The sequence below is a fragment of the Episyrphus balteatus genome, chromosome 3, assembly GCF_945859705.1.
Source record: "Episyrphus balteatus chromosome 3, idEpiBalt1.1, whole genome shotgun sequence".
In the NCBI taxonomy this organism is placed as follows: Eukaryota; Metazoa; Arthropoda; class Insecta; order Diptera; family Syrphidae; genus Episyrphus; species Episyrphus balteatus.
In genome coordinates, this window is record NC_079136.1 from 24,344,662 (window position 1) to 24,364,710 (window position 20,049).

At 32.1% G+C, this 20,049-nt stretch overlaps 1 protein-coding gene across 1 annotated transcript in view; it reads right to left on the minus strand.

The window, feature by feature from the left end:
• The window catches only part of LOC129913151 (aminopeptidase N), a 37,218-nt gene extending 18,014 nt beyond the window's left edge, over positions 1–19,204 (minus strand). The window contains exon 1 of the mRNA XM_055991687.1: positions 18,528–19,204. The gene's annotated coding sequence lies outside the window, so the exon portion shown is untranslated. The remainder of the gene's footprint in view (positions 1–18,527) is intronic.
• Between the last annotated feature and the right edge of the window lie 845 nt (positions 19,205–20,049).

The following is a 20,049-nucleotide window of genomic DNA, read 5'->3' on the forward strand; positions in this document are numbered from 1 at the left end:
ATTAACATCAATGAGGATGCTTATAACTGCCATTTGCACATCATTGCATTCACTTAACATTGCATCAAGTTGCATTGCTGCTAACTGAAATATCATTCCTGCTTTGTATGCATTATGAGCTTGAAGTGTCGTATTGCGTATTTCATTAATTTGACCATTGATTCTTACAAATTGATCGTTTACTTCGTCTGTCGTTTTCTTTAAAACATTTACTGTAGCATTTACCAGTGATGTTTGCCTCTTGTTTAAGCCATCCAGTTCATGCTGGTTGTCCAAAAGATTTTTCATGTTTTCTTCTAAGGATTCTCTGTCATCACTGTCCATAATACCGAATAAAATGTGGTAGAGTGAACCAACAAATTCAAGTGGAGCTCTTTTTACCCTGTTGGTTATTATTAATAGTTTGTTGTTTTCAGACAGTACTTCATATCTTCTCTTTAAGTTTGCTGTTATTAAACTGCACTGCTCGCTGAAGTAGAACATTTTTGAACACTTGTCTTGTAGTTTAGTTATGTAGCTTGAAATATTATTGGTTTCTTCAATATATGAATCTAAATCGTAGTAAACTACAAGTCTCCATTTTGATGCCACCACATCCATTTTTCCGATTGGGTCTAAGTAAATTCCCACATTTTCGTCTAAGTTTTTAATTGTCATATCAGGTGTTGTGCTCATATTGGTTGTTGAACTCTTTGCTCGTCCAAATGCAATTAATACTAATAACATCAACATCAAAAATTTAATTCCATTAACTTGTGTGTTTTTTGATCCATTATATTCTTTTAAACGGGTGAGCTGGCATGTTTGCTGTGAAATTTTACTCTCCGATTCTTCTTCAGAAGTCTCGAGTGGACATAATTTATGTATTGGTCTTTTGTAGAGTCCGTCCTTTGTTCTTAGTGTAACGACTCGTACATTGCCGTCTGACCCTTTGTGGACTTCAACAACGCGTCCCATGGGCCACCTCGACGGTTGGGTATTTTCGTTTTTTATAATAACGATTGCACCTTCCTCCAGATTCTTCTTTTCAGACTTCCACTTGGTACGTTTTTGAAGAGACACCAAGTATTCGTCCTTCCATTTTTGCCAAAAGTCTCGTTTTAATTTTTGCACCAGTTTCCAGCGATCTAGGGACCCAATTTTTTCAAGTTCTCCTGATTCAGGGGAATCCAATAAAGGACGTCCCACCAAAAAATGTCCAGGTGATAATACATCAATGCTGTCTATGTCATTACCCATCGCACATAAGGGACGTGAGTTTAATATTGCTTCTATCTGACATAGCAATGTTGTCATCTCTTCAAATGTTAATTTAGATTCTCCCATTATTCGTTTTAAATGGTGTTTCATTGATTTGACGGCTGCTTCCCAAAGCCCTCCAAAGTGAGGACTTGCGGGTGGGATGAAATGCCATTCCACCTTGTCTTCAGCTAACCTTGAAGCGAGTGACGCGTTGTTTTTGATGGCGTTCTTGAATTCTTGGTCTAAACATCGATTCGCTCCAATGAAATTAGACCCATTGTCTGAATATATATGAGCACTTTTGCCACGTCTTGCAAAAAATCTTCTTAGAGCTGCCCTGAATGCTTCTGTTGTAAGGTCACTCACTGGTTCTAAATGAATGGCTTTAGTAGCCATGCATACAAAAACTGCTATGTAGCCCTTGTACGCTTTCTGTCCTCGACCTCTTGATGTTCGCATCAATATTGGTCCAGCATAGTCGACCCCAACATGTAGAAATGGTGGAGAAACTGTAGTTCTTTGCTTTGGCAGATCTCCCATTATTTGGTTCGCACCGCTACTGTTGTATCGAATACAAATCGGACAACTACGACAACATCTTCTTATTAGTGTTTTGATACCAATTATGTAGTATCTTCTTTTAATATATGCTTCCATCACCGAATTTCCACCATGTAGTGTAGCTGCATGTGCTTCTTTAACGATTAAACTGGCTAGTTTACATTTATCCAGTATTATTGGGTGTTTCTGGTTCAAAGGTAACCTTGCATACTTAAGCCTTCCACCCACTCTTAAGATTCCTTCATCATCTAGGTAAGGTTTCATTTGAATTATTTTGCTGCTCAAAGGAATATCCTTTTTGTTTTCAATTTTTTGTAATTCATTGCAAAATTGAATTTTTTGCTGTTGTTTGATGATTAAAATTCTCGCCTGTGACAGTTCGGATACAGTTATTGATCCTGGCGTTATTTGTTTGTATCGAAACCACCGAATAAAACGAAGCACATATGCAACACTTTTCTCAATTTTGTTGATGTTCGATAATCGTTCGATTAAATTCGATACAAAATGTTTCTTGCATTGTAATGTTGACATCGTTCTTAAATCTGTTGATGGTGCCAAGTGTTGCTGTTGCGGCCAATGATGTTTTGATTGTTTCAGCCACTGCGGACCTGTCCACCATAGTTCGTGTGCAGCAATTTTTGAAGGGCATATGCCACGTGATGCAACATCGGCTGGGTTGTCTTTCGAATTTAAATGCAGCCATTCGATTTTATCCATTAGACTCTTGATGTCAGCTACTCTGTTTCGTATAAACTTTTCTTTGCTCTTGTTGTTTTTTATCCACCACAAAGTAATAGTGGAATCACTCCACCCATAGTATTTTGTATCATTTGAGAAATACTTTTTTATCTTATTGAGTAACCTTGCAAGTAGTTGAGCTGCACATAACTCTAATTTGGGAAGAGTTTTTTTATTTTTGATGGGTGCCACCTTGGTTTTGGCTGTTAGTATTTTAATTGTCATATTTGTTTTAACATATATGACAGCTGCATATGCTTTTTCTGAAGCATCCGCAAATCCATGTATTTCTATTGGACCTGCTTCGTCATTAAATATCCATCGTGAGATTTTAATTAATTTGATTTCTTGTAAGTTTTGTTGAAAGGTCATCCATTCAGCCTTCATGATTTCATCAAGTTCATCATCCCAGTCATAGTTTGATTGCCACAATCTTTGTATGAATATTTTCGCTCTTATCGTAACTGGAGCAAGCCATCCAATAGGATCGAATATTTTTGCAATATTTGATAACACATTTCTTTTGGCTTTTGAAATGCTCAATTTAGATGAATCTATAACAAATCGGAACTCATCTTGATCTGGATCCCAGTGAAGTCCCAATGTTTTCATAGTGTCGCCTTCTTTGACATTAATTATTTTTTGCTCATCATTCGACATTATGCCAGTCAGCAAATTTTGATTGTTTGAAGACCATTTTCGTAATTGAAAACCAGCATTTGATAGATTTTCACTTACTGCTCTTATTATGTATCTGCATTCGTCTTCGTTGTTGGCACCGAATACAACTCTTGTTTTTGTTGTTAGGCTTGTATCTTTCACACATTTACCCATATTTTCGTGTTGTTTGTCTACCTTGACCATGTGGCCCAGGTTTTCGTATTCTCGCATAAACTGTATGTAGTCGATTTTTATTTTGTTATTAATCTTTTTCTCAAACTGTAAGAATCTAGCTAAAGCTTGTTTTCTAGATTCTCCAAGCTCTATATCTGTTCTTAGTGGCAACATAACTACATATCTGCCATTCGTATCTCTTTTAGTTGTTTCTGCAAATGCTTGCATGCAGATGTCGCTTTCTGATATTTCATTATCTTTTTCTATTTCTTCTATCTCCCAGAACCTCTCCATCGATGAAGTAACCGCTGACATGATTTTGCCACATTGTCGTTTCTCGTGTAGTGAGCCGGAAACTACCCACCCGAAAATCGTATTTTGTGCCACGATGCCATTGTGCTTCCTTACTCCTTCTTCAATTAACTTTGGATATAAGTCACTTCCGATGATAATGTCAATACGATCTTTTGTATTCAGGTTTGGATCTGCCAGAATATAATTTTCCCACTCATTTTTATTAAATTCAAATGATTCGTCAGGTAGTGGTTTTATAAGGGTTGGTAATACCAAAAACTCTGCTTGCATTTTGTTGTTGCTCATAAATCTTGGTCTTATCTCTAAATACACTCTTGATTTTGATGTACCCACTGCTGCATCTGAGAGTCCAGTTAATTCTGTACTTATTCTTTTCCTTGGCAAGGAGAGGATCTGCGCTGCTTCCTCAGATATCATTGATATTTGAGAACCTTGATCAATCAATGCCCGAAATAGACATGTTTCACCATTTGACGATGTGGCTGATATCTGTGCTGTAGCTAATATTACCATTGGACTTTCTATCTTCTTTACCATCAGGGATGATAATGATTTTTCTTTTTTATTGTTGTTGTCTGAGGGGCTCAATTTTTTGTATTGATTTCCCTCGACCCTTTTCTTCGTTTGGTAGTTTTCGTTGTGTAGTAGAGTGTTATGTGATTTATTACACTTCTTACATTTTATTTGAGAGAAGCATTTGGTTTCTACACTGTGTTTAAGACATATACTGCATATTTGCTTATTGCGTACATGTGCTAAACGATTGGGAATCTCGGCGTTTAAAAATTTCTCACAATAATAAATTCGATGACCACTCTGCATGCAGAAATCACAGTTCCACTCTCTTCTGTCTGATTGAGAATTTCCACTTTGTTTTTTGTATTCCTTGTTTCGAGTCATTGTTTGATGTTGAGATTCAAGGGTTTGAAATAATTGCTCAAGGAAGTCCATAACATCCTCCAGTTTTTGTATTTGGCTTGGTTTTTTGATGTGTTGCTCATATAATTGTAAGCCCTCCTTGTCAAATTTGCGAAGGAGTAGGTGAGCAAATATTTCATCGTTTTCATTGTTATGTTTGCCTATTGTCGATGTGATGATGTAAATACATTCCTTTGCTGCATCGTGAAGCTTTTTAACATTAGAAGGTGATGTAGCGTTCATCATTGGCATGTCCAGCAAGTAATTCAATTGCGTGGAGAAGTTGATTCTTTTATTTTCGTACCTTCTGACGAGAGTCTTCCATGCTTCATTATAGTTTGCCGAAGATCCTTGTATTAGGCTAGCAATAGAAGTTCGAGCATCACCGGTTATACACGATCGCAAGTGATTTAATTTCACAGAATCTGGCACATTATTCTTATTGTGAACCAAATCTATGAAGAGGTCGGAAAATATCTTCCACTCTTCAATTTTTCCATCGAATTTAGGCAGTTCAATTTTTGGACTTTGTGTTAATACATTTGCATATGGATCAGATTTTATGCTCTCATGATTTTCTTCCAACTTGAAAAGAAGTAATTTCAGATCTTCTTCCAACTCGATTATATAATTTTCTTCTCTGAATTCCTCTTCTTGTATTGGATTCATCTTAGACAGCTCAACTTGCAGTCGGTCATTCCACCGTTTCAATTTTCCAATCCATATGTTTTTTGTATGAGGATGGGAAATTGCCTCAAGTTTCGCCTCGTCTATTGTTTTTTTTAAACTTTCCATTATTGTACGTAATTTCGTTAAATCTATTTGAGTTTCATGATTTGTTATTGTTTTCATCATGATCTCATTCATTTGTTTTTGCTGCAAGTCTAGTCCAGTGGCTAGCTGCTGATTAACAGTTTTTATTTCTGCTATTTTGCTAGCTAACATTGCTTCGCTTGTGCCTTGTTCTACACTGTCCAGATCTTTGTTTTTCAGCAAATTTTGAATTTTCTGAAAGTAGTTCTCTGCTCCTTTCATCCATTGTTCTTTAAAATAGGGAACATCAATAACACCAAGCTTATGAAGTAGCTTGTCATTTTCCTTGAATGCTTGAAGATTCTTTTCAGCATAGACAAGAATTTCTTGGTTTTTGCTGCGTGTTGTTACACTTTCTCCATCTTTTAATAACTTTTCCAGGTTTTTTAATATTTCAACCTGTTTTTCAATTACTTTTAAATGCTCTGATGACATTGTTGAATTTGTGTTTTTTTTTACTTGTTATGATTTTCACTGAATATGATTTTTTTTTTACTTGTCAGTATTTGTAGCTCTGACAACGCTAATTTTCACTTTATATATTTTTTTTGGTACTTGTCAGTATTTGTAGCTCTGACAACGCTAATTTTACTTTATCAGTATTTGTAGCTCTGATAACGCTAAACTTCACTCGTTCGTTTATTAAAAATCTCTTACCACTGGTGGGGGAAAATTTTTAATATAGCTCGAAGGACCAATTGATTGAGTAAAACTCGGTTGTAAGTCGAATGAATACTCATTTTATTTCACTACGTTCCTACTATATATATACAATTTTCTAGTCTTATCTTCTATTCTTAATGTCTATGTTCTTATCAATCTATTCTTACTTATGTAAATTATCTGTAGATAACCGTCAGTGTATGCTTAGGGTAATCTGTCTTATCTTTATTTCACATACACATTGGGTTATCTATAGATTTGTTATGTTCATAATGTTTGAACAAACTGCAAACTTATTTTCCACTGAGTTAACAATGACTTTATAATTATTGTGTTCAATCTTTAATTTTTTTTTCACTAAGTTATTTCATTGTAAATTTCAGTGGAAAATATCAATTTGAATAGAGGCAATAGTAACCATTTAGCACCTTATAAGTTCACAACAAAGAGCGGCATTTAGGTATATTTTTTTCCAAAGATATTGATGCATAAAAGTGAGATAAGTCTCCTATAGTTAAGATTTTAGACGTAAGTTGTTAATCTATGACGTCATTTGTTTGTCATTTGTATTGATATTACATTTAAAGTCCGACCACTGACAAGCTTACGAAATATATTGAAGATGCTTTTTTTCGTAGAAAACCATAAGAATTGCTAACAGTAGTTAGCAACATAAAATATATTGGGATTTGGGACATGCAACCAAATCTTTTAGACTCCGTAGTACAAATTTGAATATCTACCTACTATTTATTTTTACTTGCGATATAGGTACTTTATTTCAAGTTATGCATTCGTACAAAAAAAAAGTTGAGATAACATTTTTCCATGACATTACGATGGTAGAGAATGCCAAAAAAGTGGGTCCCGGAAGTCCGTCTGTCTGTCAGTCTGTCTGTATAAGGAACTAAGGCCTAAACGGATGGGCCGATTGACTTCAAACTTGCTATGTAGCAGTTTTTGGAGACTCTCCAGAGGGGTTTTTGGAATTAATTTTTTTTGGACCAAAAACAACGGTACCTGTCATACAAAAATTTCGAAAAAGTTTAATTTCACGAAAACGGCTCCAACGATTTTGTTAAAAAAATTCAAATGTTAGTTTTTAAACAAGGTCTATCTTTTGAAGAAAAATTTTTTTTTTCAAAATCATTATTAACGGTACCTGCCATGGGACCGCTTTTTTCAAATCGGATTTTCTGCAAATCTACTTATTGTATTTCAACGAAATTTTTTATACAAAAGCATTTATATAATTTAAATATAAGCCAAAAGTAAAATTTTGAAAAAAATAATTTTTGGATTTTTAAAAAAATTTTGAAAATTTTTTTTTGAAACGGGACATTGAATGTTTTTGAAATATTGTTTTTAAATGTGGAATAGTTATTCTTACAAAATGGAATACCAATTTTATTTTTAAACTTTTTTTTTCAAAAAATTATTTATAAAAAATTAGTTTTTTAAAAAACGGCTCAAACGATTTTGAAATTTTTTTTCCAAAAATGCACCTTAATATATCAAATAAAACTGCATACTTGTTTTGTGGGGCGATTTGATTTCAGATATTGTATTTGTATTTGTATTTTTTTTTGTTTGTTTGTATTTATTGAATTAAAATACAACTTAATATTAAGATTATACATCTTTAAGTTAATTAAGCCTTGTGAATTGGAAAATTATACAATTTAATTAACATTATTATTATTGTTTTATTTTTTTGAAAAATGAATTTTATTTTTTTTTTTATTTGTTGTCTTTTCTGTTTTGTTTTTACATTTTTTCTACCTACATTTCCCAAGTTTCTATATAAAAAGTCTTAAACATTTAAGCAACTTGAACTCTAAGAGCAAGTTCGTGCGACCCAGTCGTGCATTTTATTTTTAATGCAATTATATATTAAGATACAAAAACTTGTAACACTAAAATATTTTAATGATTTATAGCCCAGTGGCAGTGATTTAAAACATTCTGGGAAATCCTTTTTAAAAAAGTCATCATGGACCATGCATCCTGCAGATATTTTGTTAAATTTCAAGATTCATACCAACAAATTTACAAACTGGAACTTACAAATTTTCAGTTTTGAGATTACACAGGTCAACACGAAATTTGTGCTTGGATTGTGACTATGAAATTATGATAGATATATTGATACTCATCTGGAAAACATTTTTCTTTTTATTTTTAATTTGCTTTTGAAGTCAGCAGAGCAATTTACAGTATTCAAGAAAATCTGTCTTTTACAGAAATTGTCGGACGTAATTTTGGCAAAAACTCGAGAACGTCTTAACCGATTTGGCTTATTTTTGTTTTGTTTTCTTCATTTTAATGCTGTTTTCATATTTATATTCAGAAAAATTAAAAAAAGAAGAAAATTAATAAGAAAAACGAAAAATTATATCGAAATTTTCGTTTTGTTCCAATTTTTGTCACATGAGAGCTTGAGGCATTATTTGATACCTTCTATTTTCAATATTTATGGTAAAAGTAATTCACTCTGATAATATTTTTCGTCCACAAAAATAACTGTATCCAAACTGTAGCCAAACTAATTCATATTGAAATTCTTTATTTATTGAAACATTAAATTAATTTGTTTGCATAGTATTTTTTTTATTTTGTTGCATATACAGGGTGTCTAGAAAATAATGGATCAAACGAAACTTAAGATCTCTCAGAATTTGGTAGCTTTTTCAGACCAAATCCTTACGGTTTTCGATTAAATATGCAGTACTTCTGAAATTTCCCTACTTTGCAACAGTATTTTGCTTCCTCTGCCCATAACTGATTTTTGTTTTTTACAATTCTTTCAATAAAACATTGCTTAATAATAAGAAACAATTAATTAATAAAAATATTTTTTATTTCATACGCCATTTTTCTGCAAATTAATTAACAGTTTCAAGTTTCGTAAAAACTCAATTTCTTGCTTTTATTTCAGAGCAACAAGACGAAAAAAATTTTTATTGTGTGACTCTGGTTTATTATTTTTAAAACTTATCCCGGTATTGCAGTTTTTAAAAAAGTATAAAAGTTTCCAAAGTTGAAGTTAGATAAAAAAATATTACAGTTTGAATTCAAAAAACAGTGTTTTACAGAGCAAAAAACCCTTGTATTCATCATAACTTTTTTCTTATAATTTTAGTCGAATAAAGTGCTTCTGCAAAAATGTAGATCTTTCAATTATCTACATTTTATACCTTAACAGTTTTTTTGTACAATGCACGGTTCTTGCACTATAGCTCATAAAACTCGAGTTAGACTCACAGGGTATGAAAATTGTATTTTTGCTCCCAACACTACAAAAGCAAATCTTAGGAGGGGAAAGGGTGATTATTTATTGTTTTAGTTTACCATGAACCCAAAAAGTGCAAATTAAACCCAAGCACAAAAAATATTTTTATTTTTGTCGACCAGTGTTATTTTCAATAAAATTTGTTAAATACCCTTTAGACTAATTTTTTGCCAATACATGCAAACTAAATAAATCTTTAGATATTAATAACTATACTCGTTTTTTTGATATAAATTTTCATTGCCGAAAGAAAGCTTTGTTTAAACATATAATGCATTCAAATATGTTAAGGATTTAGAGCAGTCATCTTTGTTTGAAACTGATAAGCTTGGTAAAAACCTTTAACAATAACAAATATCCCAGTGATAACAAATATCTTTTGAACAAAGCATAAATCCTGTGCGCACAATTAAAAATCATGTCATGCTTAATTATTTATTGCTCTGATAATGATTTTTCGTTTTAAATAATTTCAAACGAATGCCGAAAGCGATGATCTGTTATAAAAGTCTTTGCAAAAATTTGCACTTGATGTTAAAATAATAATCTTCTTTCCTATCACACAAGAGGTTGAGGTTGTCAAACAGCGGAAATAATTGGTCAGTTACTTAATAAGCTTATTGTATCCACGATGTCAAGCATCAACACTTTTTTTTGTGATTTCACAAGTAATACCCAACATTGAGGACTATTATAATTTCTAACATCTTCCAATTCTATAACAGCAAAACAATTGAATCGGTCATTAAAAAAAAAAAACTTAAGTCCAACAGTTTACTGTTGCACTTAGGTTGTTTTGGATTCATTCAAGTTTGATCATTTCACATTTCTAGTGGTTAGTTTCATTATAGTCCTTATCCTTAATCTTTTAAGATCTGTCAATATGTTCTCTAATATAAACTTTTCGACAAGGTATATTTACCGGCTACAGTGCTTTGTGCTCTTCTTTGTAAAACCCAGAATATCAGATAGCCTATAAACCCAAGCTTTAGGGTGGTGTCGTATTCTTTAATGGCTTCACTAGACTAGAGTTCGATTTAATCGGTCTTGGAAGACATTTAGTCATAGGTAAGAAGTCAAATTCCAAAAACCTTTTGTTTCAATGAAAAGAAAATTTGACCAAGTTAGTGCAAGAGAATCAAATTAAAGTCAAACACACCAAATCATAAGCAAATAAATATAACATCGTCTCTTTTTAAAACTGCACACTCATACTTGAATTTTATAAATAATAAATGCAGACATTTTAAAATAAAATTAAAAACACTAAAAAAAAAGCTCAAAACAAAAAAATATGATTAATTGTTGCAACACTGCCAGACATTGAGGCAGGAAAAACAAATGTTCGCGTCGTCTTCGATATATTTATTTCGGTACATTTACGATCTGCAGAAATATATAAATTCGGCTGCTCGTAAATTAGATGTATATTCGCTCCCAGTCCAAGTTCTTAAAATTTTACATTCATAAATAAAAAAAGAACGATTATAAATAAAAGGAGCGTCTTTCTTTGAAAACGAACCAAAATAGGATAAACAGATAGAACAAGTCGGAAGCAATAAGCCGATTTCTCATTTACGCGTTAATTAAATTACTACAATTACACTCATGCAAACGACCTCATTTAACCCTACTATCTTCTAAAGCTTTAGTTTGTTTGTTTTTTTTTTTTCTTTGAATTGCAATTAATTATTCATTTATTGCATTCATAATCGAAAGTTGTAAGCGAAAATACGTATTCCTTATATAAAATCAACCAGCTATATTGCATCACCCTTGTTGAAGCAATTGGCGGGCGCTTAGAAATCTTGAATGAAACTGTCTCGTAGACTCAATGATGGGTCTGATGGTTAACCAAATTGAGCAGAGGCACACAAGATGGAATGCATTAGGTCAATTGTCACAATTAAACGGAGATCAAAAAGATGTGATGTGACATGTGAATATACAGACAAATACATGTATAATTATAGTTTCATCTTTCGTGGGATTTGATGTATTAATGAATGAAGGAGAAAAATTTAACTGAAACTAATGAGATTATCATTGATATGATGAGTTTTTTTTATAGTTCATCGTTTTTGATATGTACAGAATAGAAGTATTTTACGAATATAATTCTAAGTGACCCAAGAATTTAAAACACACGCTTGTGTTTTTCTCAAAGTCGCTGTCCGTTACAGCCTAAAAACAATAGTTAAGCTGTAACTTAGGGAAGAACTTTGAGACCTGTCGGCCTTTGCCTTTGTTGTGTTTTCGTAATTTTAAGTTTTGACCCTTTACGCTACGCTACACCATTGTATTATTCAGCTATTTATGTAAGATATACAAGTTCAAAATGTTTGCAAATTAATAATTTTGTTTGCGTGATTTAAATTTGTGAGAATTTTCACGAATTTCAGCCGAACCCATAAATAAACAAGTTAAGATAAAGATATTTATATATAAGTTAACACGGTTTCACATGCACGCGAATACGGGTCGAACATATTGAATAAACTTCAGGTTGAATTGCCAGTTTAAAATCTTAATGAGTTCAATATCTGCCGTTGAAAAGCTTAACTAAAATTTTGCAATTTTTTCACAAATTTGAATCTTATAGAAAAATATTAGCAGGCCTGTGCTCAAGCTGTTAACAGTACAAGATCCTGCCATACATCGAAAACATAGACAAACGATTATATTTTGTAGAATGTAAAATAATAAAACAAATCATGCTGAAATGGTAACGGAGTTACGAATAACAGAGTTACGCGCGACAGAGTTACGGCCGTCAAAGTTACCCGAAACCGAAGTTACGAAAAACTAGAGTTACGAATTCCAAAGTTTTGTTAAGCTATGACATGTGATTTTTGGGTTGGCAACAATTGCGAGGAACAATATGGAATTATGGAAACATAAATAAGAGAATATCGATACGTAGGTGCAATATTAGTTGGACAAATAAGAAGTTAATTTCAATTATGTCCCCCAAACTTACATAAGTATACTTATGTTTTTTTTTTCTATTTCAACGTTTTTGCGATCTTCTTACAAAAACAAAACCCTATATGTATATCTATAGGTACCTATCCAATCAAAATTTTACAAGATTAAATAACACCCATTTTCGCTTTACTCTTTTAGTTCTGACCAATGAGAAAAATGTTAATCTCTTGTTTGTATTTCCATAATTCCATATCGTTCCTCGCAATTGTTGCCAACCCAAAAATCACATGTCATAGCTTAACATAACTTTAGAATTCGTAACTATAGTTTTTCGTAACTTCGGTTTCGCGTAACTTTGACGCTCGTAACTCTGTCGCCGTAACTCTGGTATTCGTAACTTCGTCGGTTTCCCGTCCTTATCGAGTAAATATACATATAAACAATAGGTACGCTTAAATGTATGTCATTTTATTGCATAAACAATGACATAAGATTGACTTAACAACATTGAACGCTTCATAGAGTTGCCACAATAGACATAAGCGTGTAATTGGCCTCGAGCTAGAAAATAAATTGTGTAGAGATAGTGTGAATTTGCTTCCGCATAGAAGGGTAGTGCCATTTTGTTAAAACTTTACCTAGGCGTGGGTTCGTGTCCCAGCCTCGAGCACCTTAGAGCTTCTTTTCTCGGGTACTGCCTATTGCGAGGAATTAAAAAAGGATCCATGAAAAAGTGCATTTCTGGATAGCCGTTCGGACTCGGCGATACAATCACACAAAAATGGTTAAGAGTTGTTAGTCACTAGGACTTGGTTCTTAATGAATAGGTATGTGGTGTCGTGCCAAAAATTATTATTATTATTATTATTATGAAAAATGCATTGCCACAAGCTGTCAAATTTTCGACCCTATAATGTCAAGATAAATTCACAGATGAGTAACAAATTTAATGGTTAGTTGTTAGTCACTCGTATAAATGCAGCACAAGATCAAAGTTATACTGAAGTTATGAAAACAAGTTTGAATTGGTCTAAATATTTTTTGTAGTTTTATTCACTTAAGTTGGACCCTTTTGTGCATTTGGCATATCGGAAATGAACATTTTTCGACTGTGTAAGCTGATGGCTTGTATTTCAAATTTTATATCTTGAATGGTTTGAATATCGGCAAAACTGAAACACTTGCGTGCCAAAGTGATTTCAATTAATCTTCCTGACGCAATATTAGTGAGTTTTTTTTTTTTTTTATTGACTGACTATCAAATATCAGCTGACCGTAAACCAAAGTTTTTTTTTTCGCGTAAAGAAGAACAAAATCCTCAGCTTAGCTCGTTGTTGTGTCATATTTTTTACCCTGGAAGCCATACACATTAGACGACCACACCACACTTCCACTGCGAAAGAGGAAACTCAACTTAAATTCCTAAAAAAAAAAATTTAAACCAAAACCTTAAAACCATCAAATCATGTGCAAAAATTATGCACTTGCCATTGCTAAATGTTCATTCCACCCTTATTTTTTTCAAAAGGGGTTTCATATAGGTACGATGGATATAAAAAAAATGTTCATTGATAAGTTCGATCGATCAAAAGAAATAAGGGAAATAAAGATCTATCAAATAACTCAATTGCACCGACCAGCATGTACGCTTTAAATTTCTCCCTTAAAATTCGGTTGTAATCCTTCAAATCTGTGGCATACAAAATAAAATCATCGTGAATATAAACAACGCCTTCCACTTCCTTTTTGCCTTGCCTTGAAAACAACCTTTCCTTAGGGGTGAATGAACAGAATACCTACTCGTATGTGTGTATTACAAAAAAAAAAGTCTTCAAGGCAGCAGGAAGTATCATTCTGATTACTTGGAATTTTTATTTGTGTAATATAATCCTTGCGGCTAGACCTTTATTTTCAATGAAGTTCTAAGAAAACGATATCTCTCTCTTTTGGCTCATTACCGAAACAGTTAAATTACTCCTTTGGATAATTAAGTTTCGGGCATGTATAGACTTAATATTGCAGTATTAAGGCTGTTTACAATGAATAAATAAACAGGGCAAATGAAAATTGCATTATGGGATAGTTTGGTTTATCCAAATGAGAGATTATTTACTTATTCCCAAGATCAATATTTTGCATAGTTGTTACAATATAGTGTTAAGGAAATATATGTACATACCGTATTTAGTAATTAAAAACAATGTATTTAGTTATCTCTTCTTTTTCAAATTAACTATTTAAATTAATTATTAAAAAAAAAAAAAATTTGTTTGTTTGTGGCAGGCTTTCTGTGAAACTATGCATCTGATTTTAAAGTTTTTTTTCTTCTATATAAAGGCACACTTTCTCCGAATAACATAGGTTAAAAAGTTAATCTCAGTTGTCAAGTATTTATCATCCCGCCAAAAGAATTTAAAATTTAAGTACGAACGTCACATAAATCACTGTTTGATTTTTACTGGCAAAAATTATACAGAATATAAAAATAAGCCATAAAATCGTGTATGCATTTTATATCTACAAAATGTATCTACCTAATTATAATTTTAAAAACAAGTTATTTTTTAAAATATTTTTTTTTTGTTCAATCGATTATAGAACAAAGATCAAAGATCAACGAATTTAAACTGCAGTGTAAACATTATATGACTCAAAACTAAGCACACATTATTCATCGTTTAAATTTGACCTTGACCACAAAAAAAAAATCTTCAAAACAGAAAATAAAATTTCATTACGCTCTTACCCACGATCATTCATATCCATCTGTGACAATTTATTATTTGCTAGCTAACAAACAAAAGGAAAAAAGACTTTTCAGTGTTTTTATCACAGATCATCAATTTGCTATACGACATCTCTTGTCATAAATTAATGAACTAATTAATTTATCTCAATTTTCTAAATATAATTTATTTATTTATAATTTACTTGAAGTCGATAGTAAAGGAGTCTCTATGAGTCGTTTTTTTGATGGTCATCTCGTGTGGCATATAAATAAAATTAAATTTAGTCATAGCCATAGCTATCAATAAATTCCAGAAGTTCTTAATTTTTGTTGCCATTGCTATATTCCCATTAAACAACAACAACAAAACAAAAAAAAAACATGATTGTATGTTTTTTTTTTTCCTTTGATATTTTTAAAATTCTATTGGCGCCAGTTTGAATTTATTTTTTGAAAATTATTTTCATAAATAAAATTTTACCTATACAACAAAACACGAAAAATCATTGAAGAGACAGACTAGAGCATTGCACTCTCATTTTTATTTTTTGAAGAATCAAGACTACGTCGCGTCGCGCGGTCGATGAAAAATAAATAAATAAAATAATAAAAGTGCACCATTTGGACGCACGTTCTTGTTCTTATGGTTAAATAAATGTAAATAGTTAATACAAATTAATAAAATGAGAAAAGGGGTAGCTTAGTTTTGGACCAAGACCGTAAAATAATTGACTTTAAAATACCCTTTTCATAACCAGAGCAATTCATAGGGACTCACTCAAATCAAAGGTTTTTACTTGCGATATAGGTATCAAGTTATGCATTCGTACAAAAAAAAAAAGTTGAGATAACATTTTTCCATGACATTACGATGGTAGAGAATGCTAAAAAAGTGGGTCCCGGAAGTCCGTCTGTCTGTCTGTCAGTATAAGGAGCTACAGCCTAAACGGATGGACCGATTAATGTCAAACTTGGTATGTAGCGTTATTTGGCGACTCTCCAGAGGGGTTTTTGGAATTAATTTTTTTTGGGCCAAAAATAACTGTACTTGTCATATACCGATTTAAGTAAAATTGAAATATCTCAAAAACGGCTCCAACGATTTTGTTTAAAAAAATCAAATGTTAGTTTTAAGCTATGATCTATCTTCAAATGAAAAAAATTTTTTTTGAAAATCATTATTAACGGTACCTGCCATAGAACCGTTTTTTGCATATCCGATTATCTCCGAAACTGCTTATTCGATTTCAACGAAACTTTTTGTGAGGAAGCATTTATAGAATTTAAATATAAACCAAAAAACAAATTTCCAAAAAAATAATTTTTGGATTTTTAAAAAAATCAAATTTTCGAAAACAGGACATTGAATTTTTTGAAATTTTGTTTTTAGATGTTGATTAGTGACAAAATGGCATACCAATTTTATTTTAAAACATTTTTTCCAAAAAATTATTTATAAAAAATTAGTTTTTTAAAAAACGGCTCTAACGATTTTGAAAATTTATTTCCTAAAAATGCATGTTAATATATCAATCAAAACTGCATACTTCTTTTGGATGGCAATTTGGTTACAGATTTTATTTTATTTTTTTTTAACACGAATTTTTTTTTCCAAATTTCTTTATAAAAAGCCTTAAAAATTAAAGCAACTTTAACTCTAACAGCAAGTTCGTGCGACCCAGTCGTGCATTTTATTTTTGTTAGAAACCCAATAAAAAATTGAAATGAAAATGAAAATTTTTGAAAAAAAATCACTTCTTTTATTTGGCCATCTAAGTTTCTTTTGTTAGATTTTTGACTGAGTATGAGTATACATATTTCTTCGGCATATTCAGCCAGAAAAAAAATGTTATATGAAAACGAGTTCTGGCTAAGTAAATGTTCGCGTTTGTATCGGAAAATTTGAGGTTCCAAGCTTTAAAAATCAGTTCCAAGCTTTAAAAATCGCGTTTATACTACCTAATATTTTGTTTTTAACCTAAGACTTGGTTAAAAAAAGGTTAAAATATTAAATTTTTTTAGTCAAGTTTTATTTTAAATAAAAACTACATGCATTTATGTAATAATTGCAATTTTTTAAAGTTTGGATCTACCTAACTTCAAAAAATGGAGCTGTATCCCTTTTAATGCAAGGTCCTCAATTATTTCGACCACAAACTAATATTTCCCAAGCTTTCAGTATTGGTTTTTGTCACCAATGTAGTACCTAATTGTAGTATAACTGATGAATTTAGCCGAAATTTTCAAACTAATTTTAGCTCGGCTAAATTTTCGAGAGAATTTGGTCTGCTTGCTAGGCTTAAGAGCCAAAAACTGAGAATGCAGGTTTAAAAGTAAAATTGTAAATTCATCTTCATATCGATTTCAATAGTCGGGAAGGTTGTTTGTTCGTTTTTGCTGGGTCTGAAGACCTTTGTACTTACTTCTTCGAATCTTTTTTGAAGAGTTTTCAAATGAATCAAAACAACAAAAACTATCAAAGATTAAAAAATAGTCGATACATATGGTTCTTTTTCTAAGTCAGTTTATTTACTGACGAAAACGCTAAAAAGTCGATATAAAGAAAAATGGTAGAATGTTTTACATCTCGCATTAAGAAATTATCGGAAATTAAGTTCAAAATTTTTAGAGATAGCTTCTAGTTTTTTTATGGTCCAATCAGATCTTTAAAAATCCTGAGCTTAAATTCAAATTCAGATGATTTATATTGAAAGCGGGGTATGTATTTATCATTCGTGTAAATTTGAAATAAATAAAATCAATAAAATCTGCGATATTTCAGCGATATCTCACATATGACGATTTTCCGCTTTGTATAAATTCCAGAGAAGTCAAATGTTGTAATGTAATTATCTGAATTTAGAATTGATTCAAATTTCCAATGAACCTTTTCCAAAATCATTAACATGCACACATTTTTAATGCGAAACCAATACTTGACCGGCAGTTTATTAATAAGATTTAAAACGTGCGTCTGAATTTTCAATGTATTCTACACTCTCCACACCACATTCTCTGGGTTCTCTTACTATAATTAAAGGCGAAAGCGCAACGTGCGCCAATGCCGCCAACACCGTCGATGGCTAGCCAGTCTCCCTGCCGAGTAGAGCACTCGATCGCAATAAAGTTGCCGCAACGCCCCCGCTCATTTACCCCTTGAATATAAAACTGCCGGCCGGCGGCGGCGGCGCCGCACCTTGTCCGTGTCGTTTAATTCGCAGCCTCACTTCTCATTTTCATTTCCATAATTCGCCCCTCGCGTGAACTAATTCATTGAGTGCCATATGACGCACTGACATTCATGTGTACGCCGAGGTGCCGCGCAATGACTTCCCTGTTTATGATATTAATGTTATTAGCACAAATTTAGTGCATTAAATTAAAGAAAATTATCATTTTTTCTTGAATATATTTTTTTGAGCGCGCCATTCGTTTGTTAGTATTTTGAAATTGTACTAAAAAAAACATAAATACATCGTGTGCTAAACTTACCAATTGAATTTGTTTATTCTTGTATTAAAAAATATGGGGATGTTGTTTTGGGGCACCAAAAAGATAAAAAGACTTTTTCTTCTCTTTTTTCTCACAATTTATTATTCCGAAAAATAAGCAATAATTACCGTTAATGCTTAACACAACAACTGTTTATTTTTCAAACGGAACACACATCACATAAATCGACGACATAATATGCGAATGGGAAGAGTGTGAAAATGAACATTTAACGCACAACAATGAACATCGCACTTGAAAAAGTTTGGCGCAAATCTTCAAAAAAAAGTTCAATAAAAACGTTGGCCAAATAAATAAAACAGCTTAAGTACAAACTTTATTAATAAATCCTAAATAAATCAACTGTCATTACAAAGAATTTAAAATAAATATATGAATTTAATTGAACGTATATTTGTTGTCCACATAGGAGGTCTTTTAGGTTTTTAGGAAATTGATTGATATCCTGATGGTTTCGAACAGTTACAGCCTACAAATCGAGGAAGCACAATTCAATATCTGACAGAATTAATATTTCGAAGGCGCAAACAACATCAAATTTACTATAACAGAAGATTTTTTTCTAAACGGAATACCTAGTGACAAGAGACACACTAAATACACGACTGCTCAGGAGCACGAATACTTATGAACTGTTCAATGGCATTCAATCGTATTAAGATGAGGGCTTCTACTTCTACTCGAAGCGAGATTTTCGTTCAACAAAAATTGCTGTGTAGTTCCGTAGTGTACGAAGACGAAGTACGAGTATATAGTCCAGTAAATAAAGGAGTTTTACCCTACAAAAGGTCCGGTAGTTCTAAATTTTTGATATGTTGTTAGGTATGGTTAGTAGATAGAAAAACCAAATTTCCACAACCACGCCCCCTCCGCCCCCTTCAGCATCACCGAAAAACCATAGAAATCTGGCACTTTTTTCACTTTTATGCCCATAACTTTCTTCTGGTGCATTTTATTGAAAAAAAGTTGTTGGTAGACTTGTAGAAAACATAATTTCCTACGAAAATGACCTTGGTAGTATTTTTATACATCCAAAAACAACGAAGTTATGAAGCTTCCAAAAACATGTAAAATTTCGGATTTTGCAATATTTTCAGTTTCTTGTCACTTAACAGTGCTATAACTCTTTAACAATTGACTTTTACGCAAAAGTCTTCATAATCAATCTTATAGACAATTTAATTACCTAAAATAAAATGTAGCCCACTTTGATTTTGTGAATCAAATAACCGAGTTAGGGCTAAAATAGTAAAAAAGTATTTTTGATAGTTTTAGAAAATTTTTTAATTATCCATTAAATGAAGGATTTGAATCCCACAAAAAGTCGGGTGGTTCTTATTCTATATTTAATCAGGTTCTAATGGTAGATTGAAAAAAAAATTCATAGCCACGCCCCCTCCGCCCCCTTAACCATACCCCAAAAACCAATTCTGCATTTTTTCAGTTTTATGCCCATAGCTTCCTTCTGGTCATTTAAATGTGAAAAATTAATGTGCAAAAT